Below are 16,441 nucleotides of genomic sequence, written 5' to 3'. Positions count from 1 at the left end.
AAGTTGTTCACCTCCGAGGAAGAGAAATTGTTAGAGGAAGGAGGCACCCCAGTAAGATCAAGAACAGTTAGGACATATGTTGATACAATACAAAAATGTAGCCCATGGCTTTTTAAAGACAAGTTATTAAATATATCAATAGGACCATCATGGTATCCTGTAGAAGGATTTTTCTTCAACAAGAAAGAGATGGCTAGTTTTGTTCACTACATTTGTCTAAGATCTTGGTTACAGACATCTAATTAATTTACAAAGCTGAAGTGTTAAAATATCAACCACTAAATATAAAATCAAGTACTCTTTACTTATTAAGTTCCATAAGGTAATATATTTAAACATTATGTGTGTTTTCATAAATTGGTAAATGGAAAAAAGGTTTAATATTGCTTTGGTCTGTGTCTTTGCTGAAACAAGGTTACTAAGTGTTAAGATTCTATCAGGTGTAATTTATATACAAAGAGTATAAGAAGTTTCAGTTGGGTTTCAATTACAGTATTATAGTACCATAAAAAAAAAACATGAAAGTATTTCATCTTATTAAAGTGGAGTAATTTGTCTAAATTCAAAAATTTTATAAGGGTTGTTTCAGAATGTGAATTTATAAAAAGGGTTAATGGTTAAAAAAGAGACAAAAAGATTCAAGATGTGGAAATATATTTTAATATAAGGTTAAAAAAAGAAAGAAATGTTTCTAGATGAGATAATCTCTGTGTGGTAAAGTAAAAAGTTGTAAAATGCCATTTAAAAAGATTTTGAGAAAACTAGACTTAATTTAAAAGCTTAAGAAAGGAAGAAAGAAGAAAAAGATATTTGTACATGGCAGATTGAGACAAAGCTTCTTAATGTAGAAAAAAAAAAGCCTTTGGTTGAAGGGCAGCCATGTAAACTAACATTAAGCGATTTAAACAGAATCTAAGCCTTGTTTAAAAGAGTGAAGCTGTAGGTGGTGAAAAAATACATTTAAAAGTACAGTATAGATGATAATTGGAAGGCTTTAAAAGGTTACATTGAAGGTGGTTGAGATACCTTCATGGCGGAAAAAAAGATTGCTTTACTCATCAAACTATTAAAATGTACTTATTAAACCAAAAAGAGGGAGATGAGATAATCTTTGTGTGGTAAAGTAAAAAGTTGTAAAATGTCTAAATAAGTTGCAAAAGGCTTTAAAAGGTTAAACTGAAGGTGGTTAAGAAGCCTTCATGATGGAGAAAAAAAAAACCATGAAAATGGGAAGATAATAAGAAAAGATATTTAGATAAAGAAGATTAAAAATTTGAAGTGGAAAACTTTAAAAACAGAAGTACAGAAAGGTAAAAAAAAGAGAGAAGATGTAGAAAGATAAAAAAGATATAGGAAGATAAAAAAGATGTAGAAAGACAAGAATTTTAAACCCACAAAATAGGAAACAAAAGAAAACTAGGAGAGAAAAAAGCAACTAAGGGTAAATATAAAAACCTTAGAAGAAAACTAGAAGATAGAAATAAGACAGAAAATGGTTAAAAATGTCAAATAAAGGTATTTCCGATAGAAAATGCAAAGGGCTAAGACAACTATTAGATACAGACATTCAAGATAAAAAAAGGTAGAAGAGAGAAGTTTAAAGTCAAATATTGGATAAAATAGAAGAACAAGGAGATTATTAGTAATTTTTTTTTTTCAAAAAGCCCATCAACTTTAATTTCTGGTGGTGCAGAAATTAGAAGTCTCCGATGAGGGTGTTAAAATTTATAGGCAAGAACCAATTTAGAAAACGTTAAACTAGAAGGAAATTAGTTTAAAACCACATCAAAAAAATTAAAAGGACTAAAGTAATTCTAAAAAACTAAGGCAGAATGCTTTTGAAAGACTTAAATTTAAAAGGATCTTTAAGGGGTATATATCCCCCAAAGATAAACTTAAAATAACCCTTTTTACTCTAAACTTTCTAAATTTGGATTCATCAGGACTTAGTGCTGTGGAAAGACATATGTATCCAGAAAATGTACATAAGCCTAAGGTACTTTGGAAAGATATTCTAACAGGACAATGGAAAGGTCCTGATCCAGTCATTGTCTGGAGTCAGGGCTCTGTCTGTGTTTTTCCACAGGGAGAACAGCAGCCGATTTGGATTCCAGAGAGATTAACTAAAGCAATTTCTACAGAAAAAGAAGATGATTTGACTCAAATCCATAACAGCTGATATCCAGAGCTCCAGCTTGGCTATTCTTACATCTGCAACAGTGATTAACCAAGGTGTTTTTTTCAATATCTATTTTATTATTGCATTTTTCCCACATCGTAAAGTTCTATTTTATTTTTGAGCTCATACAAACCTAGGTTAATGTTTTTCTGATCAGTTTTATTTTTTGACTGTGTTTTATCAGTTTTATTTTTTGATAAGGCCTTTATTGTCTTATGTGTTGTATGTTATGTGTGCACTGTTTTGCGTTGTATGTCTGTGTGTATGTCCATATTTCTTATATGAGGAGCGCTCATGAAAAAATGGATCCGAATTTTTTTTTTATTCACGTGATTTAAATGGTTTAATTTAAATTAGGTAAACAGCTGTTAATGATTGTTTTTAAAGGTGGTTAACAGATCTGTTTGTTTACTAATTTAAATTAGGTAAACAGCTGTTAAGGATTGTTTTTAAAGGAGGTTAACAGATCTGTTTGTTTACTTTCACCTTTCCTTTTCATTATATTTAATAATTCTGTTCAGGGTAATGTCTCTTTAGCGTCATTGCCAGAATTCCCATCTCCATCCCAGTGCCGGTGAAGACTAAGATAAAACCAAACTACAGCTTCTATGATAGCTATCACAGTAAACTGTATAAACTGATGCATCAATGAATATAACTCAACAAGTAATGCTCAATCAAGGACTCGATTTACTTTGGGAGGAAATGGACATATTGATAGACTCCTCCGATTTGAACTGCCTGCAGAACTTGCCTGGACTATATATCAGTTGCATGCATTGTGAAATATCGTCTGGTGCAGCGAATTGTGGTACTGCTGGCATATCTTTGCTGATGGTGTCACCAGTGATGCAATTTCCTTGCCAGTGCACCCCATGTTAATTGTGGTAATGCTGGCATATCTTTGCTGATGGTGTCACCAGTAACGCAATTTTTCCAAAGGAGCCATCAATTGGCTTGTTGTTGTGGCATTTCTGTATCCTCCTCCCTTCTACTAGTGATGGTCTAAAATTTGGGGGCCAACAGAGGTGAGGCAAAGAACCTCACCCCCCCACTGGCACCAAGGCTAAATTTGGGGGTCAACAGAGGTGAGGCAAGAACCTCACCCCCCCACTGGTGCATAGGCCTATCCACAAGCATGGCTGAATGCTGGACCGGTAGCCAGTGACGGGTTGATCTGATTGCAGTGGATTCAACCTAAGACAGGAAGCTGACGCCTAAAGGTCAGTTCTCCCATGACGGGTAAGAACCATATGTTGAATTGGACAACCTACCAGGCATGGTCCCTAGCCACATTGCCTGTTGTTTAATTAATCAGAAGGGGGGAGAAATGAATGCCAATGTCTTGGCTGGGCACAGAATCACGAGCCACTCACAGCTTTGTAGATTCAAACAGCAATTCTTTATTCCCGAACTCACACCGGCCTCTACACACGTTCTGGGGAAATCCAAGTTCTGCTGCCGCCCAATTCACCTACTCCATGAGGCTTTTTTTTCCAATATACTTTCTGAATCTCACGAGAACTCAACGGGAGCTCAGGTAGCAGGAACACCCTTATTTCCAGCAGCAATAATCTTCAACCTCCAACTTCCCTAAAACCCATATTGTCCTAAACCCAAGGACCCGCCCTGATCCTTGAGCAAGGTCACCTTACATGCAATGTCACAGCGAATTTCCAAGGCAAGTCCATTTAACATGGGGTACGCTGGCAAGGAAATTTTGATGCGTCATTCCTACTTGGCAATGGCCCTCAGCAGTTGATATATGGCTTTTCTTTTTTTTTTTTTAATTGGTAGACCTTTATTTATTTATACGTGGTGCTGAGAATCGAACCCAGGGCCTCACACATGCCAGGCAATTGCACTACCTCTGAGCCCAGCCCCAGCCCAATATGTGACTTTTCTTCGTTCTCATCTTTCACTTGGCATCAAGGAAAAGCAAGCAAAAGGGCAGCTTAGCTTGGAAGTGAAACCTCTAAGGTAGCTGGCCTCTTGGGGAACTCCTGTCTTTCTTCCTTACCTGCCCCGACTTGTGTGCACTTGTGAAAGCTCTTACACAGAAAGGGAACCTGTCCACCAGCTCGTCCTGGCACTGGGTGCAGTCATTCTCAGAAGGGAAGCCTGCGGCACAATCACCCCATGGTCTTTAAGGGAGACCAACACTGGAACACTGTTTGCAGAACTATCCAGGGACTAAGTGGGCAGACCATAAGCCAAACCCTAACTGCAGACTCCTCCCTGAAGAGCAGAGAAGGCAGCCGAAAACACACCCAGAAAGTCACTGGCACCGAGGACCAACCTGAGCTGGTACCAGCAGTGTGGAAAGATAAGTGGACACATTCTTTCACATATAGAAGCAATGGAAGAGACTCCCAATGTGTCTACAAGGAATTCCAGGAAAGGGGATGACACAGGACACTGGGACATGACAACCGTGAACACGGGGAGGTGCCTATTTTAGAAGAAGTGTAAGCTGCTGTATCCCCAGTCGCCTACTGGAATCATTCAGAATCAAAAAGGTAAGCTGCTGTATCCCCAGTCGCCTACTGGAATCATTCAGAATCAAAAAGGAGAACAAGAAACAGAAAGCAAGCTCCATTTTCAACAGAACAAAGAAACTCCTCTAAATCCTGAATCCAAAACTGGCGGAGGCCACCTGTATAGAGAGAGCAAGGGGGGAGAGAGAGGAGGAGGAGAAGCAGGAGGAGGAGGAGGAAGAGAAGGAGGAGGAGGGAGGGGAGAAAAAGAAGGAAAAGAAGAACAAGAAGAAGAAGGAAAAGAAGAACAAGAAGAAGAAGGAAAGAAACAAAGATAGGGAGACATCCCTTCAAAATAGAAGAAAAATCAGTGGACCAGGAGAAGGGGCCTGAGGGGGAGGGATGAATAATGGGTACAGGGAATACAAAGAACAATGCAATGAGTGTGATCAAACTTTCCTATATATATATCTGGATAAATCACAGTGAATCCTATCTTTTTGTAAGTACACAAGCACTCATTTAAAAAAATATATAAATAAAAAATATCAGTAAAGGAAAGGGAACTGGGGAAGGGGGGAGAGAAGGGTAGGGAGAATTACTGAAGATTAAATTGGTACAAATTATATTCTCTGCCTGTATAATTGTGTCAAAATGAACCCCAATATTGTGTATATCGAAACCAAACTAATAAAGATAAATATAAAAGAAAAAAAAAAAAAGAGAGAGCAAGGCAGGTGGGGACAGGGACCCAAGCAAGACACCAGGAGCAAGGTCTCAAGGCGCCTGAGGAACATGCATGAAGGGAAAAGGTGCCACCTGGCCGGGGGAGAGCAGGATAGAGGGGATCTGCGAGGGCAACAGAGGCCCGGCTTGGCTGGAGAGGCAGTAGCCACCGAGGAGGGGGGACAGACCAACACCCACAGGCTCTAGGCGGTTAAAACCCGCCAGTCTCGCGCGGGGGGGGGGGGGGGGGGGGGGTGGGGGTGGGGTGGGGGTGGGGGTGGGGGGGGCGCTCCCTGGGACAGCCAACTCACCAGCAGCCTGCCTGCTCAGAGACAGCGCACACCTTGCTCCCTTGGAGGCTGAGGCAGGAGGGCTGCAAGCTTGAGGCCGGCCTGGGAAACCTAGGGAGACCCTGCCTCAAGACAAAAAACAGAAGGACTGGGGATGTGGCTCAGTGGTAGAGTGCCCCTGGGATAAGTCCCTAGGAGGCAAAAGCAGAACAAGCACCGTGGATACCCAACACCACCCAAGACAGTAGGAAGAAACAGGGAACACTAATGTCAGATGACCACTCAGCAGAAACACCGCCGACTGGGGCCGGAGACGGGACCAAGCTTCCCCTTGAGATCAGAAACAATGCACCACCTCACTCTATTGGCGGCCACAGCGAGGGACTTTTTAGGTACTCTTCACTGAGCTACATGCAGACAGGACACTGCTAAGTTGCCCAGGCAGTGCTCAAACTAGTTGTCCTCCCACCTCAGTTTCCCAAGTCACAGGGATCCCTGGTGGGTACCGCCTGACACACGTTTTTTATTCCGACGAAGACCAATTCATCTTTCTTTGTCACTTTAGATTCTGGTGTTACATCTGTGATACTATGATCTAACCGTGATCTAACCTGAGGTCATGAGATACACCCGGTTCCCTCAAGAGTCTTAAGCTGTAACTGACCCTGGGCCACCACCTGAGCAGCCTCTGTGCCTGGTGCACAGCAGGGTCCACACTGGCTCTGGGTGTGAGCCCGTCCTCCTCTCGGCACCCGACTATCCCCACACTCTTCCTGAGAATGCTGGCTGGCACCAGCATGCATGCCATCTGTGCACCCTCAGTCATTCCCACTGACGGGCCTGCATGGCCCTCCTGAGGCCCGCCCTGTGCTGCCTGGACTGCACGGTTCTGCAGCAGGTTCTGATAGGAGAAGCATGGGTCTCCCAACTTCCTTCTTTTAAGACCATTTGAATACTAGATTTTGGCTATCTCATCCACCTCCTTAAAAATTAACATCCTTATAAACTAAGGATGACCCGTTAGGTCAACTTATCAACTTCTGAAAAAAAAGCCAGTTGTGGTTTTAGTGGTGACCATGTTGAACGTGTAAATCAGTTTGGGAGTATGACCTTCTAAAGTCTATCAAGTTCTCTGATCCACGAACCCTGTCTTTCTACTTACGTACACTGTGTTAATCAGCTCTATGTCACTGTGATCAAAATGCCCAAAAAGATCAACTGAGAGTTAGAGAAGTGTACTTTGGGGTCATGGTTTCAGAGGGTCAGTTCATGGCTGGCTGACTTCTTCCTCTGAGCCCAAGGTGAAGTTCATCATGGTGGAAGGGTATGGCAGAAAAAGCTACCCAGGGGCTGGGCTGTGGCTCAATGGCACAGCACTTGCCTGGCAAGCACACACGAGGCACTGGGTTCCAACCTCACCACATGAAAATAGGTAATAAAGGTATCATGTCCGGGGCTGGGGATGTGGCTCAAGCGGTAGCGCGCTCGCCTGGCATGCGTGCGGCCCGGGTTCGATCCTCAGCACCACATACCAACAAAGATGTTGTGTCCACCGAAAAAACTAAAAAATAAATAAAATTCTCTCTCTCTCTCTCTCTCTCTCTCTTAAAAAAAAAAGGTATCATGTCCATCTACAACTAAAAGAAAGAGCTGTTCGGTTCACGGTGACTGGGAAGCAGAGGGAGGGAGGAACTAGGGGGTAACACATGATCCCCAGGGGCTGGGGTTGTGGCTCAGTGGTAGAGTGCTTGCCTCGAAAGTGTAAGGCACTGGGTGTGATTCTCAGCACTGCATATAAATAAATAAATAAATATCCATCAACAACTACATTTAAAAAAAAGAGAGAGAGAGATGATCCCCAAAGCCTCACCCCAGGGACCTCGTTTCCTCAAGCCAAGCCCCATCTGCCTACAGATACTACCCACTTGGTCCATTCAGATTAGGTTCAGACAGAAGGTTCAGAGCAGCTGGCAACAGAAAAATCGCCTGGGTATACTAGGTATACTGCCAGCAGATGAAGCAAGGGACCTGGCTCTGACAGAATATATGTTTGAATTTAGGCCCAAAAGGCACAAAGTGAGGTTAAAAAAAAAAAGAGACATTTCACAAGAGGAAAGCAGCGCTCTATCTGCATCAAGAAGAAACAGTTATAAAGATCTCTGGACCAATGAGTGTAGTGTTGACATTCTTAAAATAAAAACTACGGGAGGTGAAAAGAAAAACAGATAAAAACACATTCATAAGAGGAAGCTTAGTACTGAGTAAAGTGGTTCATGTGAACATACACAGGGTGTAGACAAGGATACAAGACACCTCCAAGGTCAAGAGCGTGATGTGAGCAAAAAGGGAGTGTTACTTCTCCTTCCCCTTTTTTAATGTTTGCAGTGCTGGGGGTTAAACCCAGGGCCTCACACATGCTAACAAAGTGCTCTGCCGCTGAGTTACACCCCAGCCCTTTTTAAAGAATTTTTAAAATTTGGAAACAAGGTGTCACTAAGTTGCTGAGGCGGCCTTGAACTTCTGACCCTTCGGCCTCAGCCTCCTCAGTAGTGGGGATTACAGGTGTGCACCAGTGCTTGACAACATAATCACACTTAAAGCAGGTTGCTGGTATTTTACATGTTTTTAAACAGCATACTAAAGTGACATGGCTACATCAATATTCGCAGCAGCTCAATTCACAATAGCTAAACTGTGGAACCAACCTAGATGCCCTTCAACAGATGAATGGATAAAGAAAATGTGGTGTGTGTGTGTGTGTGTGTGTGTGTGTGTATACACACACACACATACATACAATGGAATGTCACTCATCAATAAAAGAGAATAAAATCATGGCATCTGCAGGTAAATGGATGGAGTTGGAGAATTTTATGCCAAGCAAAGCAAGCGAATCCAAAAAAAACCAGGGGTTGAATGTTCTCCCTGGTGGATGCTGATCCATGAAGGGGGGAGGAGGCAGAGGAAGAATGGAGGAACTTTGGAGTGGGCAAAGGGGAGGGTGGGGGAGAGCTGGGGGTATGGGTAGGAAAGATGGTGGAATGAGGCACCATTACCTGAGACACTTGTGCGATTGTACAAAGGGGACTCTATACGTGTACCACCACAGAAATGAAGTCGTGCTCCATTTGTGTACAAGGAAACAAAATGCCTTCTTTTGTCATGCATAACTAGTCAGAACAATTTTTAAAAAGCTATAAGACTGATATTATTATTATCATTTGTTTTCGATACTAGGGATTGAACCCAGGGGTGTTTTACCACTGGGCTAGACCCCAGCCCTTTTGATTTTTTACTTTGAGACCAGGTCTCTGAGTTGCTTAGGGCCTCACTAAGTTGCTGAGGCTGGCCTTGAACTTGTATTGTCTTGCCTCAGCCTCCTAAGTCACTGAAACTGGCAAGACTGACACTATTTAAGCCAGAACAAATAACTGTAAAGCTGAGCACCCTGGATTTTATATGAGTTTGCTTTAAAAGAGCTTGCTGAGTGTTTTTGGCATGATGTTCCAACATTTTTTCTAAAAGAATAGTAATGTCCATTGCCTTAAAGTCACTTCTTAGTTGACCTGATTGAAAACTGCTGCAAAACAAAAGATGTAGCATTTATTCTGCAACTGTGTTAGCTTTTCTTTGTTGCTGTGACCAAAATACCTGACACAAACAAAGGAGGAGAGGTCATTTTGGCTCCTGGTTTCAGAGGTTTGGGCTCCCGCTGGCCGGCTCCACTGCCTTGGTCCTGAGGGCCTTGGTGTGGAGGTGAGGCAGACATGGGGGTGACTAGTGGAGGAGTGCTTCTCAACTGGTGGCAGCTGGGGAGCAGAGAGAGGAATGGCAGGGAGGAACACCCTCCCAGGCACTCCCTGGACCTCCTTCTCAAGCTGAGCACCACCTGCTACGTTTTCCACCACCTTTCTAATCCACTCAGACTATGAGTCTATCAGACGGATTAAGACACTGATAAGGTCAAAGTCCTCAAGAACCAATCATTTCCTAAGCGTCCCCTCTCTGAACACATGAGACTTTGGGGCCACATTACAGACTCTGACCACACAGCTACAAACATCTGCCCCCACATGTTTCAATATCAACACATGCAGAAATTATTCTGATGTATTTTTAATAAGGACCAAACAAATCCAAGTGTAATTATGAGGACACTAAGTTATGAATATCTAAAATTAGAAGATAAAGAAAAAATGGGCTTTTCATAATCAGGAACACTGTTTATTCTAGAAGATAACCTGAGAGTCTCCCAAGGCTTATGACACAGGTCTGGTCACTGGAGTTCCAGGCAGGTATTTAAGACTGTGGCCTGAAGAGGAAGGAACGTCTTCTGGATTTTCAATGAATCTGGACTTGAAGTAGGTCTAGGTTTTCCTCTCCACCACAGTGGAAAGAGGCTATTCAACAGCACACACAGGGCACTGCCCATGTGTGGAGGACAGCCAGCCTTCCTTCATGACCACTAGAGGTGCCCACAGGCCTTTTTCATGTTTCTCCTTATTGATGAGTCAAAGTTTCTAAAAGCAAAAGTCCATGATTCACGAGCTGAGGTCCGATGACAGTCTAGAGGAGCCACCTCCTCATCCAAGCAGCAGAATGCTCCTGACAAGTGTTTCACCTCAGAGGTTGCAATGACAGCTTCACAGAAGCGGATGGGGGTGCTCCTCACGTTTGCGCCACAGCAGGCTCCACAGGAGCTTCACCCAGAGCCCAAGAGCCCTCTTCTCGGCCCCAGGACCACGCAGCCCCCACAGGCTCCCCACCACATGCCACGACACTCAGAGCTGGCCTTCTCTGGCTCCTTAGAAACCTGCACCAGCAAACCCGGAAGGCCCCACCTTCAAGACAGCTCCCAGACACCACTGAATCACCACTGCCCTGCACCCACCCTCCAGACACTACATCCTGGGTCACCTGAACGTTGACCAAGGCTCCCCTCTTACCCTGGCCTGGCTCTGACACAAGCTGGCCTCCTCCATAAAGCCCCTGCCCTCCTGGACCCCACTACACTGGTCTCTTGCGAGATGCTGGCCACCCATGGAAGCACCTGCAGGTTCTGTTCCAACTCCTTCAACATTCTTCTACAGGACAGGGCTCCAACGGCCCCTCCCAGGTCCAGCTGCTGGGGCTTCCCTCCTCAGCGCATCCCCTCTGCTTCTTGATCCCCAAGCACCCAGCTCTGGGTACCGCTCCCCACTACAGAAACAGCACAAGAGACATGAAGAACACCTGGGCCAGCAGACACCCAAGGCCGGCTGAGGAGCACAGCTCCCTGTCTCCAGTCACCTTCAGATGTCCGACCTCAGTGTTGCTTTCTGCCCCTGCTACCTTCATCCTTTTACTTCAAATATAACATATTTACTATCATCCCAACTCTTAACTTTGTAATCTTAAATTCAAATACAAGGTAAAATCCCAGACACTGAAATACCCATAAACCCAAAGTACAGTGGAGGAGCCTGAAGAGACTATGCCTAAGATCCCAACTTCTACACTGAAGCGCAGGCCTTGCTAAGACCACGAGGTGGTGCTCAGCTCAGTGGGGAGCGCCTGCCTGGCACGTGTGCCCTGCTGCACCTCAGCACAACACAGAATGAATAAATAAAACAGAGGTATTCTGTCTATCTACAACTAAAACATTTTTTTGAAATATTTATTTTTTAGTTTTAGGTGAACTCAGTATCTTTATTTTACATTTATGTGGTGCTGAGGATCGAACCCAGTGCCTCACGCATGCTAGGCAAGCACTCTACTACTGAGCCACAATCCCAGCTCCAAAACATTTTTTTAATTAAAACAAAAAAACAAAAAACAAAAAACAAAACTATTAAAGTACTCATGGCCCCTGCATGACAGAGTGGGGCGTGTCGTTCCCCTGTGCCAAAGGCTCAAAGCCACCCAGCCCACGACGCAGAACCTGTGTCAGATACTCTCTGAAAGGACATGATCAAGAGCGTACATAAAAACTTATTATAGAGAAACTGAAAACAGAAAATTACGTAACTATTAAAAACCTTTAAAAGAACAATTACATAGAAAAATGTTCAGAAGATAATTTTAATGTTTCCAAAACTACAAAACCAGGTCCAGTTTAAATCCACTTTTGTTGAATTCATCCGTGTGACGGTGTCAGAGTTGGAAGGCCCTTGGAAACTTGGAGACGGCTGCTTACTTCATCAGCCGCCGTGGCATGGGCCCCGGGGAGTTTCTCTTTTCTCTTTTTCTACAGTCAATGCACATTACTTGCGGTCCTCCTGCCTCAGCCTCCCAAGCTGGGGTAACCTGACCAAAGTGGTTCCACAGGAGCCAGGTGCAGTGGCACATACCTGTCATCCCAGCAGCTTGGGAGGCTGAGGCAGGAGGACCGCAAGTTCAAAGCCAGCCTCAATAAAAGTGAGATGCTAAGCAACTCAGCGAGATCCTGTCTCTAAATAAAATACAAAACAGGGCTGGGGATGTGGCTCAGTGGTGGAGTGCCCCCCTGAACTCAATCCCCGTACTGTAACCCCAGCAAAAAATGCGAGGGTATGAGAGAGTACAGGGATTCCATTAGGGCTCATGGCCTGGGCGGGACAGCTGATACCAGTGCCTCCCTGGGAACTCCCAGCCCCCTCTGGGGCTGCCCGCAAGATGAATTGCACCCAGCGCTGGCATGCTCGAGGGACGGCCACCCGACAGACAGGGCTCCTGGGCACACCCTCAGCAAAGGTGCCACAGGAGCCGCATCCACTGAGTGCCTGGTTACAGGCTGTCACGGGATGGCACCCCCGATCATTCTATTCGGAGCCCACCTCTTCATCAGCCACAGATGCTTTATGATCTGACACAGGCTGCCTGTGCACTGGGGTTTGGTGGGGGGCTGGCACTGAGAGCTCCGATGCCACCACCTAGAAGCTAAGACTAAACGTGGCCACGTTGCTGTCAGGTACCGTCTGTCACATTCCTAGCCATCTGGGTTAAAAAAAAGATCAATTCTCCACGACCAAATAACAGGTTCTGAAATCGAGCACAGTCACATAATAGCAGTGTAGCCTCGACACCCACAAGAGCTCTGGGGCAAAACCTACATGACCCCCACATTTCAGATACCGAATTACTAGCTTTTCTTCCTGAGGTCAGACCAAAATAAGTTCTAAGGCAGCCTATTTTCCATACTTAGGACACTCGTGCGGACCGACAATGCTTCCTGGCTGCAACCCTTCCGGGCCACGAGGAGAGCATGGAGGTTTCCTGCCTGGAACCTGTCCTCCTGCTTGACATGTGCTGACGTTAATGTCTGAAAGAAAGAAAGGAAGAAACAAAGAAAAAAGAAAAGGAAAGTCCCCACTTGCTAGTCCTCCAGGCAGGATCTCACCCACCCACCCAAACTGTCCCTTTTTGGGGTGTGCGAGATCAGACCCACAGTCTCACTGAACACTACCCTGGACGACCCCTGCATCCCCAACTGTTCTCTTCGTTACTAAACACCACTTGTGCCATACTAACTTTCAGATAACTCACATTGATTCCTGACTCCTAAAAGACTGCTATGGTTTGTTTAGACAGGAGGTGTCCTGTCCAGGCACTGCTGCACTGCCGGCTGAGCTGGGTGGTGACTGCAGGCAGTGGGGTGTGGCTGGAGGAGGTGGGTCCCGGAGGTTTGGCTCTGGGGTGTACATTTTATCCCTGGAGAGTGGAGCTCTCTCTCCCTGCTTCCTGACTGCCCTGTTCTGAGCTGCTTTCCTCCCCGACACCCTCCACCACGACGTGCTACCTCACCTTCAGCCCAGAGTTACGGAGTCAAAGTCTATGGATTGAGACTTCTGAAATTGTGAGCCTCAAATAAACTTTTCCTCCTCTAAAACTGTCCTTGTCAGGTGTTCTGTCCCAGCAGTGAGAAGCTGACTACATCAGTGACGTATGAATCGGTGACAGTATACCTGCCTGCACACCTGCCCTCAAGTCTGGAGAAGCCTTCTCTACCTGGGGACTTGGGCACCCACTGAACCTCTCTTTCCATCAGTGACAGGGTGAAGACCCTCACACTGATGTGGCTGGAGCTGAACACGCTTCCACTGCACGGCTTCACACACAGGACAAGGCACAGGGCAGCCTGACACAGAACCCCAGAACTGCAGCGCAGAAACAAGACTTGAGCTGAGGCCAGACTGCAATGTTCAAAATGGCAGAACCATTTGATCCACTGAAACAAATCAAGATTTTACTACCAGCCGCCGACTCACCTCTGGGTTGCCAGTATCCCAACAACAAATGTCAAAAGTCACTTAAGACACAACTGAAGCCTGTATCTGCACCGGGGCTGCAGTCTAAAACCATCATGGACCTCTCTCTCCCTTCCTTTAAGCCCCTGCAGTAAACGCACTTCCACACACACACAAGCATTTCAGACTGGTCACGACCCATGTCAGAGACCACGACGTGTGTGCTCTAAGAGCCTGTACCCCAAGTCTGTCTCAATACATGATTCACACAGATGAGAGTCATCGTAGCTAAGTGAGAGCCGGTAGCTATTCCTTACAAATGAAATAAGTAGTGATTGAAAATACAGCATGGATGAATAAAAGTTCTTCTCAATGAAAGAAGTTCAGAAGCCCACTGGGTTAGCAGAGTAGATGAAGGGAAGGGAGCAGGGGGGACAGGAAGACAGTAGGATGCGTGGGACACACCTTTCCTATCCTGGCATATGACTGCATGACCAGGGTAACTCCACATCATGTACCACCACAGAATGGGATCCTAATTAGAGAAGTCACACCCCATGTTTGTACAATATGTCAAAATGCACTCTACTGTCATGTACATCCAAAAAGACCAGACCAAAAAAAAAAATCACAGGGAAAAAAAAAGAAAATCCCTGCTCTTGGGGAGACCACCTCCACAGGGTCCCTGTGAGCACACCAAGCAGCTTCTCCTGAGTCTTCCTGATGGTGGAGTGGGCAACGCAGCAGGGTGAACCCCACTCTTAACTCAGTCTATCCCAGTGACCCCCTCCAGGACAGCTTGTGTGTGCCAGACAAGTGCTCTGCCACCACGTCCCATTCCAACCTCAGGCCACCAAAATGATGCAGTTCTCCTACTTTGGCTCCAAACCCTCCTTTTTTTATCCATTAAAAATAGCTTTTAAAACACCATCGCAAACCACAATAAGTTATATTTCATTCCCAGCAGGATAGCTGGAATAAGAAAGTCAGAAAATGTCAAGTATGGGCCAGAGAGTGCAGAATCTGAGCCAGTTGCAGTGACGCACACCTGTCATCCCAGCAGCCTGGGAGACTGAGGCAGGAGGATCACAAGTTGGAGGCCAACTTCAGCAAGTTAGCGAGGCCCTGTCTCCAAATAAATAGATAAATAAATTAATTAAAAGGCTGGGGATGTGGCTCGTGAAGTGTCACTGCTCTGGAAAGGAGTGGGGTCCTCTAGGGTCAGACTCAGGGTCATGACATGACAGCAACTCCAAGCCTAAGTACCCCCTAAAGAAATGAAGACTCAAGCCTCCTGCATGGACCCTCACCACGACGTCCATCAGCTGAGGAGGGGACGGACAAAACGCTGGGTATCCACACAGAACACTCTTCTGCCATGAAAAAGAATGGGCACCGACATAAGCACCCATGCCGCGACCTGGGTGGACGTCTCAAGCGTCCGTCCCAAAAGAACATGACCATGACCCCACTCGGGCAGTCACTCAGAAGACGGAGGGCCAGAGACCAGCGCAGATCATGGCTCACCTAGAACTCAGGGAATGACGTGGATTAACAGGTGTGGGTTTATTTTTGAGGAGATAAAAATGGTCTAAAATTGTGAAAGTGGTACATTTCTGTTTAACACCACTGATTTGGACAGTCTATGAGTAAATTGTAGAGTATGCAAATTGATCTCTATAAACTGTTATAAAAGTCCCACTCACACTCAACTTTACCTTCTAACACAAAAGAACAGAACTTAGCTTCAAGCCATCTGGACTTGGCCGTACACTCTCTGGCACTCCCCTGCACCTGGCCAGCCCCTCAGCACCCTGGTGGGCTGCATCTGCTGGAACTGTGCGCACCCTGCTGCTGTACGTCTTGGGGGACGCACCTCCCCACCCCTCACCGTGGGGAGCTGGAGCGAGGAGCAGACTGTGACCTGAGAGCATGCCTTACTGAAGCCCTGCGAGGACAGCGAGGCTCCCACACCTGAGGAGACACCAGAGAAGCCATGCGCTCTGCAGAGGGGGCAGGAGCCCCAGCACAGAGGGCTGTAGGTCACTCTGTATTTTCACCACAGCAAAAGAGAAGCATTAAAAACCACTAAATGTTGGTAATTCCCAGAGGAAAGAAGGGCCTTTAACTAAACTTTTAGTAACAACCAGCAGGTTCTGTACAATCCCACATGAGCCTGGTTCTTCTGACTGGTGTGTGAAGCTAATTTTGTCCAAGTGTGAAGTTAGCACATCTCCCCAGAATACCATGGCTGCTCAAGACTCAAGAGACAGAAAATCAGGTAGACAGACCATGAAAGACATGCACACAACAATTGAACTATGGAGGCAATCTAGGTGCCCTTCAACAGATGAATGGATAAAGAAAATGCGGTATGTCTACACAATGGAATATTACTCAGCCATAAACAGAAATGAAATCATGGCATTTGCCAGTAAATGGATGGAACTGGAGACTATCATGCTAAGTGAAATAAGCCAACTCCAAAAAACTAAAGGCCAAATATGTTCTCTCTGATACGCAGATGTTAAACCACAATAAGAGAGGGTGGAGAAGAGAGAATAG

General features: G+C 45.3%; 1 protein-coding gene across 12 annotated transcripts in view; it reads right to left on the bottom strand.

The window, feature by feature from the left end:
* Nucleotides 1-16,441, bottom strand: part of FARP2 (FERM, ARH/RhoGEF and pleckstrin domain protein 2) — a 94,742-nt gene that overhangs the window by 61,612 nt on the left and 16,689 nt on the right. Inside the window, exon 3 of one of the 12 annotated variants that reach the window (XM_081261019.1) lies at nt 12,831-12,951. The exons of the other annotated variants lie outside the window; for them this stretch is intronic. The gene's annotated coding sequence lies outside the window, so the exon portion shown is untranslated. The remainder of the gene's footprint in view (nt 1-12,830; nt 12,952-16,441) is intronic. 12 annotated transcript variants of the gene reach the window in all.

Source organism: Spermophilus citellus (genome assembly GCF_964194105.1).
Source record: "Spermophilus citellus genome assembly, chromosome: 11".
NCBI lineage: Eukaryota > Metazoa > Chordata > Mammalia > Rodentia > Sciuridae > Spermophilus > Spermophilus citellus.
Note: the sequence above shows the minus strand (reverse complement) of the source record. Positions and strands in the feature narration are given on the sequence as shown.